Raw genomic sequence first — 6,263 nt, forward strand, 5'->3', positions numbered from 1 at the left:
TGTATAGTCTCCCACGCAGATCTATAGCATTAAAGGAATAAATAAATAAAGTTAAATAGGCAAACAGACTCTACTGAATACTTGAAAAAACTACTGCTCTAGAATATTGAAGACACTTTAAGCAACGAATTAAGTTTATAATTTTGAAATAAAGTACACAGCTAAGATGAGACCTTGTTCATGGAGTTTTACAGCACAATTCTTAGACAACAGGAACATAAATGATGAATGATTTCTTATTTTCATCAGGCAAAGTTAAAACAATTGGATTTTTTTACATTAGCTAGTGAGGCAGGGAATGAAGGGGAGTGTTGAGAGGTATAGCATCCCTAGTTCGCAAGAGGACCAAGATTAGTCACCTAGAATTTTTTATATTTAAATAATGAAATTTACATTTTCTACTGTCTATAAGTAAAATACAATATTCCTCCATAACTTAATATGAAATACTATATAAGTACACAAAATATCTGTAGCATTAAAAGTATGTTATCTATAATGTTAATTAAAATATAAAATAATAAAAGTCTGAAATTGAGGACTTGGGAATTACAGAATACATCCCAAATGTACAAAGTTTAGGACCTGAATAAAAATTATTTTTTAAATAGGCATTAGTACATTGTTTTATCTAACATAATTTGTCTAGCATCTCATATACACTGATAGAAACGAATTAATATTTTAATAAATCTTATTATTTATTACTTATAAGATACCTGACTACATATACAGGGTGTATATTATGTCTGGAAACACCCAAATATATCCTTTAATAATTTAAATATAAATTTGAAACCTCTTACAATCGTGATAGGGATTGGGCATCTACTTTTTGGAACAATGTTTTGTTATGTCACACCAACGGGGGACGTCCTGCCGAGGGTATCGTGAATATTCTTAATGGAAGCCTATACCTTGTGATACATAATTTTAAAGGTAATAGCTTACTGAATTGAATGCCACAAACCGCATCTCAAAGGAATTATTCTATCAGAAAATAGAGCATTTTTAGTATTGAAAATTTACTGATGTTCAACAATGTAATTTTAACATGGTTCTTGCCACAAAATGTGTTACACTAATTTTTTAGCATTTTTAAATGTTCAATTAAAATAAAATAAACAATTTATTTTTAAGCTGGTTTCATTAGTACAAATTTACCAGTTTTTATTACAATGAATAAAACTTATGAGTCACTTTCTCTGATTACTTATGAATCTGTACTTGGTGTTTTCCAGTCAGCAGGAAGGTTTAAAGAGACAAAGGTCACTAGCCTATGAGAAACATTATTGTGTTATTAATCATCTGGTCTACAGGTTTCAGTTTGTTGAGCATGGAGCTTTCACTAGACAGGTCTAAGCTTGGGAATTACAAATGGACAAAGGTCATATCATTCCTGTCGAGTTAATCAGTGTCTCTGAAGCATTGCTGTCAACAAGTTATCTAATTACAGTAGTTCAGTTTTTATTTGGCATTTTAATGGAATTGTCTGAAAGAGAACGAATTACTCTGTTGATGATGCGAGGATATGGCGATCGTCAAAGATCTTATCGGGAAGTTTGTAATTTGTTTAATGACACTTTCCCAGAAAGGAATCCCATAAGTGTTTCAACAATATCAAAAACTATTGAGCGTTTTGAAATGACAGGGAGTGTACGTAATCGGCCAAAGTCGGGTAGGATACAATCTGCAACAGATGAAGAACATGCACTAGATGTTTTGCAAACATTTATTGAAGACCCACATACATCGCTCAGAAAAGCTGCACAGCAACATGATATGCACCCTATGTCTGTGAGTAAGATTTTGAAAATTAATAAATACAAACCATTTAAAGTTCATTTAGTCCAACAGTTAAGTGAGGATGATTACGACAGAAGAGTTGAGTTTTGTGAACTTGTGATGCGCAAATATGATGACAATAGAGATTTTCTGACCAACATACTATTTTCTGATGAGGCAACTTTTTTCCTAAATGGCAATGTTAACAGGCACAATTGCCGTTACTGGGCTAGTGAAAACCCACATTGGATTACTGAGTCCCATTCACAGCAACCACAAAAACTGAACGTATGGTGTGGAATTTTAGGTAACAAAATTGTTGGACCCTTTTTCATCAATGGAAATTTAAATGCCGAACTTTACTACAATATGCTCCAAAATGAAATAATCCCAGCTATTCAAATTGCATCAGGAGAATACTTTGATAATGTATGGTTTCAGCAGGATGGTGCTCCACCCCATTATGGGAGACAGGTAAGAGAGTATTTGGATTTAAGGTTTCCTCATAAATGGATTGGCCGAAGAGGAGAAATCGAATGGCCTCCAAGATCTCCGGATTTGTCACCAATCGATTATTTCCTATGGGGTCATTTAAAATCCAATGTTTATAGAAGAAAGCCTCATAATTTGGAAGACCTAAGAAACAGGATTATAGAGGAGATTGTTTTGATAACTGAAGAAATGTTAGGCAACTCTGTCGAATCATTTTACACAAGATTGGCTCATTGTCAAACCGTAGAAGGAACACAGTTCGAACAATTGCTTTGACACCAAATGCAGGTAAAACGTTTGTTGTAAGACTTTTCTAACAGCATACATTATTCTATGGCAAATTTGTGCTAATAGAACCAGCTTAAAATGAAATTTTTGTTTTATTTAATTGAACATTTAAAAAAATGCTAAAAAATTAGTGTAACACATTTTGTGGCAAGAACCATGTTAAAATTACATTGTTGAACATCAGTAAATTTTCAATACTAAAAATGCTCTATTTTCTGATAGAATAATTCCCTTGAGATGCGGTTTGTGGCATTCAATTCAGTAAGCTATTACCTTTAAAATTATGTATCACAAGGTATAGGCTTCCATTAAGAATATTCACGATACCCTCGGCAGGACGTCCCCCGTTGGTGTGACATAACAAAACATTGTTCCAAAAAGTAGATGCCCAATCTCTATCACGATTGTAAGAGGTTTCAAATTTATATTTAAATTATTAAAGGATATATTTGGGTGTTTCCAGACATAATATACACCCTGTATATTACATGATATTTTAATATTTATAAGACCACTGACAATATGTTGAGGGTTTGTATCAGAAGGTTTTGTAATGTACATGACTATACAGTATATAGTACACAATATTAACACTTTAAGACCATTGAAGATATGGTGCCTATTGGTCTACAGGGGGTTTTGTAATATACATGACTATTTAGTACACAATATTATTCTATCACCTATAACTTCTCAATTCTTTTATTACACTGTTATATGTAAAAAAATAACCTTAATTTAATTCTTTAAAAATTATTGCGACTCGATATATTTTAAATTCTTGTAATTTTAAACAATAAAGAACAAAGAGCTCATGAACTTAAAAAAATACCATAAATCAACTTAAGACGCTAATAGAAAGTAAATGAATGAGCGTTAGCAAAGCCTACTACTCTAGGAACTGGAAAACTTTCATTCCTCTCTGTCTATCTGTCAGTCTGTTCAAACTGATCTAGATTTAAAATTTTGCATGAAGCTTCATTTTTATAGGACAAACACTAACTTCAATGGTGGAGCATGTCACTCCAAGGTTTTTGGCTGAGCGTTAGTGAATACATTTACATTAGTCGTATGGGCAACCCTGTTGGCAATGGTAAAATAGCAGAATAAATAAATTTGTAAACAAACTGAATACAATCATATGAGATTTGAATATGTGACACTTTTATTCATAGAGTAAACAGTAAATATAATTAAATGAAAAGATATTCAGCCGGGCCCCGTCATTTCTCACCACCGCCCCTCAAATAAATATGTGGTAATGCCTGACCCCGGGCCCACATAGGGCTCAGGCCCCGATAAAATTGTCCAAAAAAACCGGTCTGAGTATGGGCTTCCTCTTAGGTTGTGTTACCCTTCCTAGCTCACCTGCTCACCTTTTTTTACTTGCTATCTGGAACACTGCTACGAAACTTAATTTTATGAAATAATGTGAATTTATGATGTTGCAAGACATCCTAAGAACGATCTCATCTTTAGAGTTTAAATTATACATGAAACTTCATTTGTACATAGATGGTGCAAGTCCAACCATGGAATTTGGCTAAGTGTCATTGAAGCCTATCACTCAGTATGCTACATTTCTCTTCTGTCTGCCGGAAGGAGGTAAAGACTTCTTTTCTGTATGATTTTCTGAATGTCCATCTGTTCATAGGACATCTCGAGTATAAAATCAGCTATTGACTTAAAATTTTGCAGGAAGTGAAAAAGAAACTTAATTTCATTAGATGCAAAGTAAAGACTATAAAGTCCTCTATTTTCATTTAATCTCAGTACAATGTATCATATTAAAAATATATCAAAATTAATTGGAAATAAAATGACAACTGAATAAAATACCATAAATATAAATAGCTTAATGACAACAAAACTTTAAATTATAGTATTTAGCATAAGGTCACTGTGGATAGTAGCCAAAACAAAGTATAATAGTATATTAAATTAATTTTACTACATACTGATTTCAAAATGAGTAATAAATTACTGTAGTAAACCTTAGTGAAGTCTGATTGCTTGGTTACTTTGGTTAGCTACTGAAGTCCAGTTTTACATATCAATTTTATTCTTTTTTTAATGAACTGAAAGTAGAACATATTTCCAAGAGTTAGTGTCATAGAAGTGGTTTGTGCTAGCATCAGATGACTCATGAAGATTAATTTCAATTTTCAATATACTGAGACAATTCTCAGAATCTGACCTCCTCCTAGATTACAGGGCCATGGTATTAGTTTATACATTCACACAATACTTAATAGTAATTATAGTCGATTATATTTTTTTTAGTCTTTCACAAACGTACCACAGCCCATTGGGGGCCAAAATCTGCAATCTGGTAATTATGTAAGACATTCCAGAAATTGCAGAAGCCAATGTCAGCCTCGCCACTGAGAAGGGCTTCTGATATACCTCCTTTCCAGGAACCATCTGACAGCCGCTCACCCCACTTGCCACCACCCTGTAGTCGCACAAGTCTCAACGTGAAGTTCAACCTTTGTGCTAGCTCTAGCATCGTTCTCATCTCAATGCCATCATGGTTTCCTGGAACATTTAAGCATAGGTGTAGAGCATTCTTAAGCAAACTGACCTATTGTAAAAATTCAAAGTATTAGGAAAAACATAACTTTTTGTTAACAACGTGTTTCATGTTAAACAATACAAAGCGTTTTGGTGAACTAGTTACATTATCAAGATGTGTTTTTTCTGTAGCACATAAGACAGATATTGTCTGTAGAAATAACATTTAAGCTTCTCTGGTCTGTGGGCCATCTGTGACCCCCCTTATCCTGAAAACCACCAGTCTCTGTGACCAATTAACCTACAATAACATCTAGAACTATCGGTTGTATGACGATTTAAATAAAAAGGAGCATTCGGCCTCTGAGAGTTCTTGGTCTCTCAACAACTTACTTTCCGTAGAAAAATCTTGTAATGAGCCTCCACTCCCACAGGATTGCTCTGCCTACCAAAGTTCTCGATCCTTGAAATCTATCAGTAACTATGAGACTCAGTCTTTGTGATTGGTCAGATCTCTGGAACCTTTCGGCCTTCTGAGGCCATCTGAGGATTCATAGTCAAGGTTTTCGGTCACTAGAACATCCCAATCTCTAACAACACTTTTCTTCTATGAGACTCCTTTTTAAGGAAGAGGTCTCACATGACATTCTTTCCTCCACTGGTTTCAGGAATGTCATCTACTTTGTACGTTAAATTTTTATTACATAGTTGTAATACTTTTGGCTGAATGTAAACTAAATTATTCTTTTAGCAAAGATTTATGTAACCTGAAGTTCATCGTTAATTTTGAATAATATCTACAATTTTCTTTACGAAATCAGATTGCATTTAAGAAATCACCTTCTCTGATACTAGATCGCAGATTATGAGTAGGGTGTATAAGCTTTACACTTCCAAGAAGGTCACCGGGGGCACCCCCTATGATTCCAAACACTTCTTCTGTTTATGAAGACACCAAACTTTTGCATATAAACACTACTGATTGTGTTGCGTTTGTACTGTACAATCAAACGGCCAAAGTATACCTTTTTTATAATATAAACTTGCGTATTAAGTACCTATTTAAATACCAATTTAAAAAGATATTTATAAATGTGTATATGAATTTAATTTCTACCAACATTAATTACCTGAATTGGAACGTCCTTGAAGGATTGAAAATAAAGAACAGTTGAAAGTAGCAA

The sequence above is a fragment of the Homalodisca vitripennis genome, chromosome 2 (assembly GCF_021130785.1).
Source record: "Homalodisca vitripennis isolate AUS2020 chromosome 2, UT_GWSS_2.1, whole genome shotgun sequence".
NCBI lineage: Eukaryota > Metazoa > Arthropoda > Insecta > Hemiptera > Cicadellidae > Homalodisca > Homalodisca vitripennis.